At 43.8% G+C, this 14,759-nt stretch overlaps 1 protein-coding gene across 1 annotated transcript in view; it reads left to right on the forward strand.

The window, feature by feature from the left end:
• Positions 1 to 14,759, forward strand: part of LOC126251874 (choline transporter-like protein 1) — a 502,309-nt gene that overhangs the window by 86,512 nt on the left and 401,038 nt on the right. The gene's annotated exons all lie outside the window — the stretch shown is intronic.

Here is a 14,759-nt window from a genome sequence, read left to right on the forward strand (position 1 = left end):
GAACTGTTCATATTTTTTCGGAACCATTGTGATACTATGAGAGCTTTGAATGATGTATTTGGTATGGGATCATGATTTTTAAAGTACGTTTGAGGTTGATGACACTATTGAAATGAGCAGAGAATTTTTTTAGGTTTTGAAACTATTGGAGGAAGCTACGACGATTTTGAGAGTTGACTGAGGTGTTATGATGTTATTTTTATGACGGCGATGTGTATTATGCTGCTGAGGTATGTTTATGGTCAAGAAGCTGATGCTATATGAGGAATTTGATTATGCTACATATTTCATATAATGAAATATTAAAGAAGCGTCGACGAATATATATATGTGTAATAAGGTAAGCCCTAGCTAAATGGTATTTGCTTATACAACTTTACACATCGGTACCATATTTCTCTAACGCAGAATTACACAGCTATCTGATCATTTAACTGAGAGAGACAAACATTTATTTTACGTCAGTGACAGATGTTTACGTAATTACACCGTTGGATAACTTCACACTTATGAAATTGTATTTTGTCAGTACTTTGTGAACTGTTCATATTTTTTCGGAACCATTGTGATACTATGAGAGCTTTGAATGATGTATTTGGTATGGGATCATGATTTTTAAAGTACGTTTGAGGTTGATGACACTATTGAAATGAGCAGAGAATTTTTTTAGGTTTTGAAACTATTGGAGGAAGCTACGACGATTTTGAGAGTTGACTGAGGTGTTATGATGTTATTTTTATGACGGCGATGTGTATTATGCTGCTGAGGTATGTTTATGGTCAAGAAGCTGATGCTATATGAGGAATTTGATTATGCTACATATTTCATATAATGAAATATTAAAGAAGCGTCGACGAATATATATATGTGTAATAAGGTAAGGAGTAATGAGTAGCGGTTAGGGACACTGACTTGTGAAAAAGGATGTTGAAAACCAAGAATCGTACTTTAAGAGGTAGGAAATGTGTGTAAATGCGTAAATGTATCACAATGCTGGCGAAAATTTTTTGGACGCTGTTATATTTATAGGATTTTGTTTCTACAGATTTGTAACCCAAATTCTTGACCTGTGAAATATTTTTATATGAGACTGTCACTGTAGCGGAAACTGGTGTCGTAAATATTTCGGAAAGAAAGTTCAGTGACCACCTGCACGTAATGCGTCGTGGGCACCCAGCTGAGTGGCCAGGTGTGTCAGACGCCTGGAGAAAAAGCCATTATTGCGAGCCCTTTTCAGTGGCACAGAAAAAAAAAAAAGGTGGCCATTATCCTCGCTATTGACGTTCCTTTGTAGAGAGCATCGCAAAAACGACACGGTCGAACTTGAAAACATATGTTTATACTGTGGAGCTCTTAATTTATGATATTTACTAAAATGCCTAATGAAACGATGAGAAACATTTCATGGCTATTGTCGTGCTAGTTGAGAGAAATGCCATATGGCTTGCTTTATGTATTTATTAACTCATTTTGTTTAATATCTAGTTTCTAGCTGCACTGCAGCATTGGTTAAAATAAAATTTAATAGATGTACTAATATAAAAATTTTATGCCTACAGATCCAGTAAATAATTTTTTGATCTATTCAAAAAAACGAAGGAGCATAAAAAGATATTTCCCTTCACAGGAATTGCATATGGAATTTTCTTTTCAACTACTGGGTAAATTTTTGGTAGAGTAAATTCTTGTGGTGCACCACTTTAATTACTTAGACATTAAGATGTAATTATACATTTCCCTTATCTGCATTGTTATCTTTAGTGTACTATTTTTTTTGCTTGAGCTATGTCATGTTTAGGTATTTCATTTTCTGCTGCTCTTTGCCAGGCATAGTGTTGCTGAATTTCAATTTGTGTTACTCTGCTAAGCCAGATTTATTTTTCTTGTTTGCTGCGCATTGCCTCATATTACACTCCTGGAAATGGAAAAAAGAACACATTGACACCGGTGTGTCAGACCCACCATACTTGCTCCGGACACTGTGAGAGGCCTGTACAAGCAATGATCACACGCACGGCACAGCGGACACACCAGGAACCGCGGTATTGGCCGTCGAATGGCGCTAGCTGCGCAGCATTTGTGCACCGCCGCCGTCAGTGTCAGCCAGTTTGCCGTGGCATACGGAGCTCCATCGCAGTCTTTAACACTGGTAGCATGCCGCGACAGCGTGGACGTGAACCGTATGTGCAGTTGACGGACTTTGAGCGAGGGCGTATAGTGGGCATGTGGGAGGCCGGGTGGACGTACCGCCGAATTGCTCAACACGTGGGGCGTGAGGTCTCCACAGTACATCGATGTTGTCGCCAGTGGTCGGCGGAAGGTGCACGTGCCCGTCGACCTGGGACCGGACCGCAGCGACGCACGGATGCACGCCAACACCGTAGGATCCTACGCAGTGCCGTAGGGGACCGCACCGCCACTTCCCAGCAAATTAGGGACACTGTTGCTCCTGGGGTATCGGCGAGGACCATTCGCAACTGTCTCCATGAAGCTGGGCTACGGTCCCGCACACCGTTAGGCCGTCTTCCGCTCACGCCCCAACATCGTGCAGCCCGCCTCCAGTGGTGTCGCGACAGGCGTGAATGGAGGGACGAATGGAGACGTGTCGTCTTCAGCGATGAGAGTCGCTTCTGCCTTGGTGCCAATGATGGTCGTATGCGTGTTTGGCGCCGTGCAGGTGAGCGCCACAATCAGGACTGCATATGACCGAGGCACACAGGGCCAACACCCGGCATCATGGTGTAGGGAGCGATCTCCTACACTGGCCGTACACCACTGGTGATCGTCGAGGGGACACTGAATAGTGCACGGTACATCCAAACCGTCATCGAACCCATCGTTCTACCATTCCTAGACCGGCAAGGGAACTTGCTGTTCCAACAGGACAATGCACGTCCGCATGTATCCCGTGCCACCCAACGTGCTCTAGAAGGTGTAAGTCAACTACACTGGCCTGCAAGATCTCCGGATCTGTCCCCCATTGAACATGTTTGGGACTGGATGAAGCGTCGTCTCACGCGGTCTGCACGTCCAGCACGAACGCTGGTCCAACTGAGGCGCCAGGTGGAAATGGCATGGCAAGCCGTTCCACAGGACTACATCCAGCATCTCTACGATCGTCTCCATGGGAGAATAGCAGCCTGCATTGCTGCGAAAGGTGGATATACACTGTACTAGTGCCGACATTGTGCATGCTCTGTTGCCTGTGTCTATGTGCCTGTGGTTCTGTCAGTGTGATCATGTGATGTATCTGACCCCAGGAATGTGTCAATAAAGTTTCCCCTTCGTGGGACAATGAATTCACGGTGTTCTTATTTCAATTTCCAGGAGTGTAGTTGTAATGTGAATTGCTTGGTAATTTAGATTTACTGTAGCTTGCTTTGCAAATTTCCATGTTTTTTTTTTGTCATTGCTGTTTGTGTTAATTGTTTTGTGCTGCTGCATTGCCTCGTCCCTTAGTTTAATATCTGAGCTCAGTAGATTTAAGTTAGCTTAAGAGGGGGTAGACTATATAAGAACCTAACTATGGAGAATAGGGAAAGAATGCTTTGAAAGTTATATGAAAACGATTTGGGCCTAAATGAGTATTGTACAATGAGCCATATTTATTTTGAAAGAAATATGGTTAGAATACAGAAAAGAGGTACAGATAGGACTTTTTGGGAATAATGAAGAACGAAGGGAGATCTCCGAGAAGTAAAGAAAGTTTTGTTTGCAAAATACTGCAGTAAAACAAACCCTGTCCTTTCCTTGTATTATTCCGCTATATGTTTGTGTACCCTTGGGTATTTATGTTTTTCCTGTATTTATATGTTTATCTGATAAGACTTATGTTGTAGAATTTTTCTAATACTAAACTACATTCACTATGATGAGGAATACTGTTATCCTCAAATATAATTGGCATTAATAATATATTATTTACTTTGTAAAGATGTTTAGACATTATTTATTCTGTTTTGTTTTAATGCTCATGTGTAAAGTTGATGTTTCAAAAGTTATTCTGATCTTTTATGTATGAACTTATGTCATAATTGCTGTAACACTGATGTATATGTTTATTTCTATTCTTTTGTAAAGCCCCTATTACCGCAAATGTTATTTGTATTGTTATGTTCTTTACTGATGTATTTTGTACCTTTGTAATTGTATTTTTATGTTATCAAATTGTAATTGTTACCAGGTCATCAAATTAAGTAACTTGTAAGTTACATTTCACTGTACACATTTCTGTTGGTCATAGTATATGGACAATATGTGAGAAGTAGGGACTGTTAGTGTTTGCACGTGTGTTAATAATTCAGCAAGGGACTGGGTAACAGCATTGCTGGTTCTAAGGAGATTTCAAAAAAAAATTTTTCTGTGCGTGCACAAGTGGTGGTTTATGGACTTGCTATATTCTCCGCAAGAATCTTCGATGGTGATTGTGCACCTGCACAGTCACAACAGATGGCTGCTGGCCATCTCTACAAGGACTGCAGTGGGTCTGCACCTCTGGTGGCCCACCAGTACCATTATCTCTACAAGGACTACAGTGGGTCTACATCTTTGATGACCCACCATTACCATTATTTCTACAAGGACTACAGTGGGTCTGCACCTCTGGTGGCCCACCAATACCGTAATCTCTACCAGGACTACAATGGGTCTACTCTGTGATAACCTATCTACCAATATTCTTCAAAACTTCGACTGACTCTGCTGTGGGTTTGCTCTGTTGTGGCTCATTACCTGTCTGCATGTCAAGAGTCAGCACTGTCTTTCCGTTGGAAGGACAACACTACTTCTTCAAGACTACATGGAAATCCACTGCTTCCGTGTGCATTGTCTTTTACTGCTCAGACTTTGAGAAAAGAAACGGCACTTTTACGATGAACGATTAGGACTGTCTTTATGGACTGTGAGAAAGTTTAGCTTTTGACCAACATTGTATCAATAAGTGTGTGCATTTGATTTCTTTGTTATTGTAATTATGAAAATTTTTTTCAAATCTGTATTGGCCAGTGCCCAAAAAAATTTGTAATGGGGGCTATGTAAGTAGGCTGTTTAGGTTTTTTTATTGGTAACGCCACCTCTGTATGAAAATCACTGGCTGTGCTGTGTGCAGTCTGTGGCTGCTTTGCATTGTTGTAATACTCGCCATTGTAGTGTTAGGCAGCTGGCTGTGAACAGCGCGTAGCGTTGCACAGTTGGAGGTGAGCCGCCAGCAGTGGTGGATGTGGGGAGAGAGATGGCAGAGTTTTGAAATTTGTCATGAACTGCTCTATATATATATATATAGGGTGGTCCCGAATTCATGGTACAAACTTTAATGGTAGGTACAGGACATTGTAACAAGGATTTATTGTATAGGAATGTATAGTCGCAGGTGACGCGGTGAGGCGTAAACAGGGGAAAGAGAAATGGAGTGATCGGTTGGTGTCACTGCCGGTAGAGGGCAGTAGATGAACATGATGTATCGCAGTAGGGACAAGCGCCATTCACAATTGTGCTGCCGTAGACGATGGGTGACTTTACGTATGCAGAAAAAGCAGACATGCATTACATGTACGGCCGTGCAAATGGTAACGCCAGAGCTGCGTTACGAATGTATCGCGCGGAGTATCCTAATCGACGAATGCCGGATCATAGAATTTTTCAACGGTTACATCGTCAACTTTGTGAAACAGGTACGTTCGACGTCAACAGACATGACGCTGGTCGATTAAGAGCTGTACGCACTCCACGACTGGAAGAACGCATCTTGAACATAGTGGCTGATAGACCCGAGTCAAGCGCAAGAACTGTTGCGCGTGACGTACATGTGAGTCATCAGACTGTATGCAGAGTGTTAAATGAAAATCGCTTACACCCCTTCCATTTTCAAAAAGTACAAGCATTGAATCCGGCAGATTATCCTCTTCGCGTGAACTTCTGCCAGTGGTTGTTGCAGCAATGTGCGTTGCAGCCGGATTTCGTAGGTCATGTGCTATTTACAGATGAAGCGACATTTTCACGCGAGGGTGTCTTTAATGCGCACAATTCCCATGTGTGGGCAACAGATAATCCACATGCAACGCGTCCACATGCGTATCAACAACGTTTCGGTATTAATGTGTGGGCTGGTATTGTGAACGACTTTTTGATTGGGCCATACTTACTACCCACGCGACTCTGTGGCGAAAGCTATCTTATTTTTCTGCAAGAAGTGTTACCAGAACTGCTGCAAGATGTTCCGCTCGCCATTCGTAACCGCATGTGGTTTCAGCACGATGGAGCGCCAGCACACTTCAGCACTGCTGTACGGAATTACCTGAATGCCACGTTTGGTGCTAGATGGATTGGGCGTGGTGGACCAGTCCCTTGGCCACCCCGATCTCCTGATTTCTCTTGCCTCGATTACTTTTTATGGGGACATCTTAAGAGCCTTGTTTATGAGACTCCAGTTGACTCAGATGAGGATCTCGTTGCTCGCATATCTGTAGCTGCTGCAGGTGTGCGTGAAATACCAGGCATCTTTGAACGTGTACGCCAATCGCTGCACCGACGCTGTCAAGCATGTATCGCTCATGGTGGACGCAATTTTGAACACTTACTGTAAACATGACACTTGTCAACAACGATTTCAATAAAATCTTTCGTTTTCCTTTCGGCCGTTATTTCCCCTGTTTACGCCTCACCGCGTCACCTGGGACTATACATTCCTATACAATATATCCTTGTTACAATGTCCTGCACCTACCATTAAAGTTTGTACCATGAATTCGGGACCACCCTTTATATATATATATATATATATATATATATATATATATATATATATATATATATATATGTGTGTGTGTGTGTGTGTGTGATGATATCAAGGTAAATACATTGTTCTCTATTAATATCTTTCATTTGCTAACTATCCCTATCAGTAGTTAGTGCCTTCCATAGTTTGAATCTTTTATTTAGCTGGCAGTAGTGGCGCTTGCTCTATTGCAGTAGTGGGAGTAACCAAGATTTTTGTGAGGTAAGTGATTTGTGAAAAGTACAGGTTAATGTTAGTCAGGGCCATTCTCTTGTAGAGATTATTGAAAGTCAGATTGCGTTGCGCTAAAAATATTGTGCGTCAGTTTAAGCACAGTCGTGTATAAATGGTACAAAGGGGACGTTTCACAGTCACGTCGATTAAATATTTGGGCGTAACATTGCAGAGCGATATGAAGTGCGACAAGCATGTAATGGCAGTTGTGTGGAAGGCGGATAGTCGTCTTCGGTTCATTGGCAGAATTTTGGGAAGATGTGGTTCATCTGTAAAGGAGACCGCTTATAAAAAACTGACACGACCCATTCTTGAGTACTGCTCGAGCGTTTGGGATCCCTATGAGGTCGGATTGAGGGAGTACATAGAAGCAACTCAGAGGCGGTCTGCTAGATTTGTTACTGGTAGGTTTGATCATCACGCGAGTGTTACGGAAATGCTTCAGGAACTCGGGTGGGTGTCTCTAGAGGAAAGGAGGCGTTCTTTTCGTGAATCGCTACTGAGGAAATTTAGAGAACCAGCATTTGAGGCTGACTGCAGTGCAATTTTACTGCCGCCAACTTGTGGTACGAGGTACCCTCCGCCACGCACCGTATGGCGAATTGCGGAGTATGTATGTAGATGTAGATGTAGGAAACTGATTAGCCCGTCTCTACAGCGAACTGGAAACACTGCTGCCAAAGGTTGGCGAAAGGGAAGCGAGGAGATAAGAATGACAGCCTTTTCTGCCAGGTTGGTCGCTGCGTTTCGGAAGGAATGCAGCCCTGAACGGTTTCCCCTGCAAGCACGGCCAGCGCACGTCTGCTCGCGTGTTTCGGCCACCTGGCATTCGCGGCGGTCGCTCGCACCTGCGGAAGGGACCAGTAGCAGGCGAACGTCGGCGACCTTGAGAGGTGAGGCAGCAGCCAGCAGACAGGTGGGTCACGGCCGTGTTATGCTATGCCGCACCGCCTCCTCATATCCGTCCAGGCGGGAAGCGAGCGGGCGCCTTCTCCAACACCGCCGATGAGGTTACACGGGCTTCCAAATCCGGTTTTCCGTAAACTGGTTTCGCAGTACAGCTCCAGGATGGTCATGTAAACACTCAAACATCGATGCTGGAAATCCGAGTTTGGCTACCGTATTTCAACTCCCACAATCTGTTTTCGTTCCACGGAGAATAGTTCTAGCCGTCATTTTTTAATTTGTAATAGCTGTGAGTAATTTCATATACATAACAACATTGTACTTCCTAGATCTAAGCTCTCCGACAAAAATGTGGAAAAAAAAGAAGAAAAATCATAATGTGTATCAAGAAATGTCGCAGTCTAAAATAGCTTTTTAAATTTCTATTTTTGCAACACCCTTGCACTTACTGTGGCTAAGTTCTTTGACAATAACCTACAAGTTTCTGTATGAGCAACATCTTTACATCTGCTACATCTAAGTTCATTGACCACAGCCCACATGTTTGTATGTAAACATAGTGTATTTCACGAGTGGACATCGTAATAGTGTAATATGAAGCTATACTTGGTAAAACTTAAATATGGACGTGAAAATGACCATAAGTGTGTAACTAAGTGGCAAAACTATCACCACAGCATAGCTGTAATAATGGTGCTTCATCTTTATGTAAGTACGCCGGCCGAAGTGACGCCGGCACGGTAGCTCAGCGTGTTCGGTCAGAGGGCTACGTGCCCTCTGTAATAAAAAAAACTGAGTTAATCGATCAACAACGAACTTAAACGGGTGTCTTAGGACGTCCGCCCGGAGCAGATGCAACAAACGAAAGCGAACAAAATGAAATAAACAAAAAAAGTGCAGTCAAAAAAAAAAAGTGGCCGTGCGGTTAAAGGCGCTGCAGTCTGGAACCGCAAGACCGCTACGGTCGCAGGTTCGAATCCTGCCTCGGGCATGGATGTTTGTGATGTCCGTAGGTTAGTTAGGTTTAACTAGTTCTAAGTTCTAGGGGACTAATGACCTCAGAAGTTGAGTCCCATAGTGCTCAGAGCCATTTTTTTTATGTAAGTACAGATATATTTTCGTCAAATGCTGCCTTACCACTTACAATTGTCCTACTTGTATCTGTATAGTCACCAGCAAATGATTTTTTTTGTATTTATACAGTGATCTCCAAAATTACAAACACGTACATGAATGTATAAACACTTGAAGATGGGCGCAAGCCCGAAACCGGTCGTGTGAAAATAAATAACCTTTTATTGTGACTGGTAGCAGATAATATTCTACACCACATTCTACTGAATTTCAGTCGTGAATCTGTTGACAGGTTGTTATTTCCTTTTAAAAATGTCGCTTAATGTGACGAAGTGATGTCTGGAGACTGACCAGGAAGTTATTCATTTTCTTTGTTTAATTGAATAGAATCAAATTGCATTATTAGTCTCTGGGAAGAAATACGTAAATGCTGATATGTTGAATTAGCGAGAACGAACAGCTTGGCAACGATCGTGCACACTGCAGCGTTCAGTTACTTTTCAGCTGCAAAGCAGCTGGTGACAAAACATTCGTAAATATCACTCACCAGGAACAGGAATGCATCTTTCTCAGTTTTACCCGTTTTTTATTATTTTTTAAGCCTTTCTGTCTCTAAAATCTTGCAATACAGTAATGTCTTACCAGTGACAATTTTGCACTTCTTTCTACAACTCCCGTGTTCTATGTGGTTGTAAGGCGAAACTTTCGCACGCGTTAGTTGTTGTGTATAAAACGTTTAAGGGCCTTTCCTCGTAGTGTCTCTTCATCCACTTTAAAAGTTTACTGATATCTACAAGCGCCATTCCATAAGTCATGACAACTATTGTATATCTTTCGATAATGCGACAACATGGGAATTCCACGATGTGCATTGAACCGGTAAGGCAGTGTGTATCTAAATGCGAACATAAACCACGGTTCCAGCACAGTAGGTCTTCGTAAGGATTGAAATGAAACACACCTATTGGAACTCTACGTAAATTTATTGTACAGGAGAGCAAATAGAACAAAAATGAATCAAAGTCAATCACTGTCCTAAATAGTCCTCCAGCGCATCCACACAGCGTTGCCAATGACGGGGAAGCGGTTCGTTGCCAATGGGGAGCGGTTGAATGCCATTGGCATTGTCATCGTCATCAATGTATACCACTTGTCGCCGAAATGCCGTGAGGATGCCTTCATTTTTTGCGAAGCGCCTCCCATGCAATGATTTCTTCAACTGTGTGATGAGGTCGAAGTCGCATGGATTGAGATCGGGTGTTAGGGTGGGTGGGGGAGGATTTCCCACCCTCACCGCTGTACACAATTATTGATGCCTTCTGCATTGTGGGTTGCAGCCTTATCATGGAGCACGATTGCATTATCCAGCAGTGACGGTCGTTTTCGCCTATGTACATCATAAATGGTACAGCAGAAAGTTGCGGTAGTATTGGGCACTGACAGTGTGGCCGTCACTAACAGGGTGACACTCCAGAATACCGGAGCTGCCATAAGCCAGAGTGAGGATACCTTCGTGGGTGATCCCTTGTCACCCACAGCAAGTCCTAGTTCTGCACGACATTGAGTAGCATTTCTGCCAGCGAGAAAGGCAATTTTAGCTTACGCTGACTGTTCCATTCTGCTTGTAGCACGACCAGGCCCACACTGAAGTTTCAGGCGCTGGTACTGAGCCAGCCTCGCAAGCGGTCGCAATCTGTCGGTTGATTTCGATACTTTATGCCGCGCGGAGTGACCGTGCGAGTCGAGGCGTCATGTCACGGACTGCATGGCCCCTCCCGCCGGAGGTTCGAGTCCTCCCTCGCGCATGAGTGTGTGTGCTGTTCTTAGCATAAGTTAGTTTAAGTAGTATGTAAGTCTAGGGACCGATTACCTAAGCAGTTTGGTCCCTTAGGAATTCATACACACATTTTTGCCTGCCGCGGGCTTTCGAATGTATTCACTGCGATTACAGTGATGCTACAAGTTCGCACGATTTATCACAGCTAACATGACTTACGGAGCAACCCTCATATAAAATCTTACTTTCTCGTAAACATGTTACGGAGGTGGTGATATCCTCAATTTATGGTGCTGACGAAATCGGAATAGCTGATTTATAGACACCGATCGTGGAGAACACCGGAAGCTGGGATAACGAATATCTGATCTCACCTAGCAGGTGGCGCAGTGGTAACACAAAATCCGCAGGAAGGGTTTCAAATCGGCGCGGAGTTCGGGTTTAACTTTTTCGCGGTTTCCCTAAATCACATAAGGCGAATTCCGGGATGGTTCCTTAAAGTGCCAGCCGATTTCTTCCCCAACCTTTCCCGATCCAAGCATGTGCTCCATATCTAATGACCTCGTCGCCGACGTGGTTTTAGGTCTTAATTTTATCAAGTCAGAAAAACCGATTCAGTTCTAACGTACAGCCACGACAACCGCTTACCAAAGTTCAACTTTCGCCGTCCACACGATGTTTTACCTGCAAAAATAATAATAATAATAATAATAATAATGTGACAGCACAGGCAAGCAAACAAGAAGTCGCCGGCCGTTGTGGCCGAGCGGTTCTAGGTACTTCAGTCCCGAACCGCGCTGCTGCTACGGTCGCAGGTTCGAATGCTGCCTCGGGCATGGATGTGTGTGATGCCATTAGGTTAGTTAGGTTTAACTAGTTCTAAGTCTATGGGACTGATGACCTTAGAAGTCCCATAGTGCTTAGAGCCATTTTTGAAATAAGGAATCGGTGTGGTACAGACATCACGCTGATATCAATGACATTTTCTAATTTTTTGATACGTTGGGGCATGTTGCGCAATAGCGTAAGTCACGTGTAAGCTTCATCTGTGGAATTGTTTTGCTTATACGGTTACTGAACGTAGTTGTGTTGTATGCACTTCGCATAAAAGGGTAAATCGTCTCGTCACGTAATTATTTGTTTTGGGAGTTTTGTCACTCCTGGGTATTTACGGAAACTCAGTATAATTTAATAAGAAATCTGCTCCTTTATTCTCAAGAGTTCAAAAATGGGCGGTTAAATCAAATCAGGCAGTGCTTCTGTCGTAGACGATCCATGAGAATGACGTTCCCAAACTATTGTCATAGTCCGAAAATATTGAGAATGATTGGCACAATTGGCAGGTCAGAAGAAAGGGTAATAACCATTTTACTTTACAGAGCTAACCACGAAAAATCTCTGTGCTCAATGTGTTGCGTAATTGCTGAATGTTGACCAAAAGCAAAAGCAAAAATGTTTTACTCGGAAGTGTTTATACAGATTTAAAAAGGATCCATTGGATTTTAGTTGTCGATTCTTTACTATGGATGAGACGTGCGTATACCGTTTGACACCAAAAATGAAACAGCAAAGTGGTGGATTGAAGCTGGAGATTCTAAATCAAAAGAAAAGGCTTTCTTCGCTCATAAGACTACGGCCTCCGTTCTCTGGAGATGCAAATATTGTTGCTTACAGGTACCCGGATAACATCAGCGGCATACACATTTCCTGCTCACACTGGTGCAGTCTGTTGAAGTTACACTACTGAGCGAGGTGGCGCAGTGGTTAGCATAGTGGACTCGCATTCGGGAGGACGACAGTTCATCCCGCGTCCGGCCATCCTGATTTAGGTTTTCCGTGATTTCCCTAATTCGCTTCAGGTAAATGCCGGGTTGGTTCCTTTAAAAGGGCGCGACCGTCTTCCCTTCCCATCCTTCTCTAATCCGACGAGACCAATGACCTCACTATTTAGTCTGCTCCCCCAAACAACCCCCCCCCCCCCCCCCCCCAAAGTTACACTGGAGCGCACAACAAGGAAGAAAGTACCTATCACATGATTTGTTACTGCCAAGTAATATCGGTCGACGGAACTTGGACCATATATAGAAACAACTGCAGTACGTCACCGCGACGCATCCCGCACGTGTTCGATGGGATTTAAGTCGGGAGACAGGCATGTCAGTCCATTTACCGAATATTCTCACTTTCTGAGAGCTTCTCTACCTGCGCTGTTGTATGCGGTCGTGCGTTGTCATCCATAAAAATAAAGTCTGGCCCAAAGCACCCCTGAAAAGACGCACTGGATAAGTATTACACTGAGGTGACAACAGTCATGTGATACCTCTCCATAACGTGTCGGACATCCTTTTGCCCTGTCGGAAGTCCTCTCCGGAATTATTGACCCATGCTACCTCTATAGCCGTCCATAACTGCGATAGTGTTGCTAGTGGAAGATGTTGTGCCCGAACTGACCTCTCCATTATGTCCTATAAATGTCCGGTGGGATTCAAGTCGGGCGATCTGGGTGGCCATATAATTTGCTCGAATGGAGAAGAATCAGTTGTGGCCCATTAAAGTTGCGCACTGTCATTCATAAAAATTCTATCGCTATATGGGAACATAAAGCTGACGAATGGCTGCAAATGGTCTCCAGATAACCGAACATAATTATTTACAGCCAATGATCGATACAGTTGGATCAGAGGACCCAGTTCATACCATGTAAACACAGCCTACACCATTATGGAGCCACCACCAACTTGCACAGTGCCTTGTTGGATCCATGGCTTCGTGGGGTCTGCGCCACATCCGAGCCCTACCATCAGCTCTTACCAATCGAAATCAAGGCAGTCATCCAGTAGTCTAGTGTCCACCCGATATGGTCAAGAACCGAGGAGAGGCGCTGCAAGCGATGTGCTGTTAGCAAAGATGCTCGCGTCGGTCGTCTGCTGCCATAGCCCATTAACAACAAATTTTGCCACACTGTCCAAACGGATACGTTCTTCGTACGTCCCACATTGATTTCTGTGGTTGTTTCAGGCAGTGTTGCTTGTCTATTAGCAGTGACAACTCTACGCAAACGTCACTGCTCTTGGTCGCTACGTAAAGACCATCGGTCACTGCGTTGTCGGCGGTGACGCTGGGGATCCCGGAATATTGAATTCCCTAACGATTTCCGAAATCGAATGTCCCATGCGTCTAACTCCAACTACCATCCCGCGTTCAATGTCTATTAATTTCCGTTGTGTTGCCATAATCACTGCGGAAACCTTTTCACATGAATCACCTGTGTACAAATCACAGCTCTCTTAGAACTTGTGTACGCGATACTACCGCATTCTATATATGTGCATAACGCTACCGCATGACTTTTGGCACTTCAGTGTACTATGTCACAATAAAGTGGCCAGTGAAGACAACCGCACAGCTCCTTCAGGTGTGTCGTACTTGTTTACAGTTATAGATTTTGTTTGAACTGTTTTTTAAAGCACAGAAGTATCTGCAAAACAATCTCAATGCTACGCTCTGCTCCCTTGTTCCGGTATGAAACGGGTTGTCGAAATGGCGAATAGACAGACACTTCAATTCATACAGAACTGTACAGCTAACTTGCACATCTGTGCAAGCTGTTATCTGAGACGCAAAAGCGTAACTTGGAAGAGCACGTTCTGGGAATGAATAATCGTACTGCTGCTCCGTGAGCGTGTGTGTTTCCTTGTTTACAGACCACAGCGCGCAGCAACTCGTTTGACTACTAGGCCATAAATCCGTCTCGCCAGTTTTAACATCTCATCCATCTCCTCGTACTGATCCCATGTTAATGTTATCTTCACACTTTTCAATGTTTTTCGCTATCTATTCATTCGCAATTTGAGAATTAATAGGAGAGGAAGGAAGGCATCAGACTGGTGTAGAAGACGAAAGTATAAGTGAAATGAAGTAAAATAGAGGGAGGGTGGGGGGGGGGGATTATGAGTGGGGCTACGGAAGTTCAAAATGTTCAAATGTGTGTGAATT

This window comes from Schistocerca nitens, chromosome 4 (assembly GCF_023898315.1).
Source record: "Schistocerca nitens isolate TAMUIC-IGC-003100 chromosome 4, iqSchNite1.1, whole genome shotgun sequence".
In the NCBI taxonomy this organism is placed as follows: Eukaryota; Metazoa; Arthropoda; class Insecta; order Orthoptera; family Acrididae; genus Schistocerca; species Schistocerca nitens.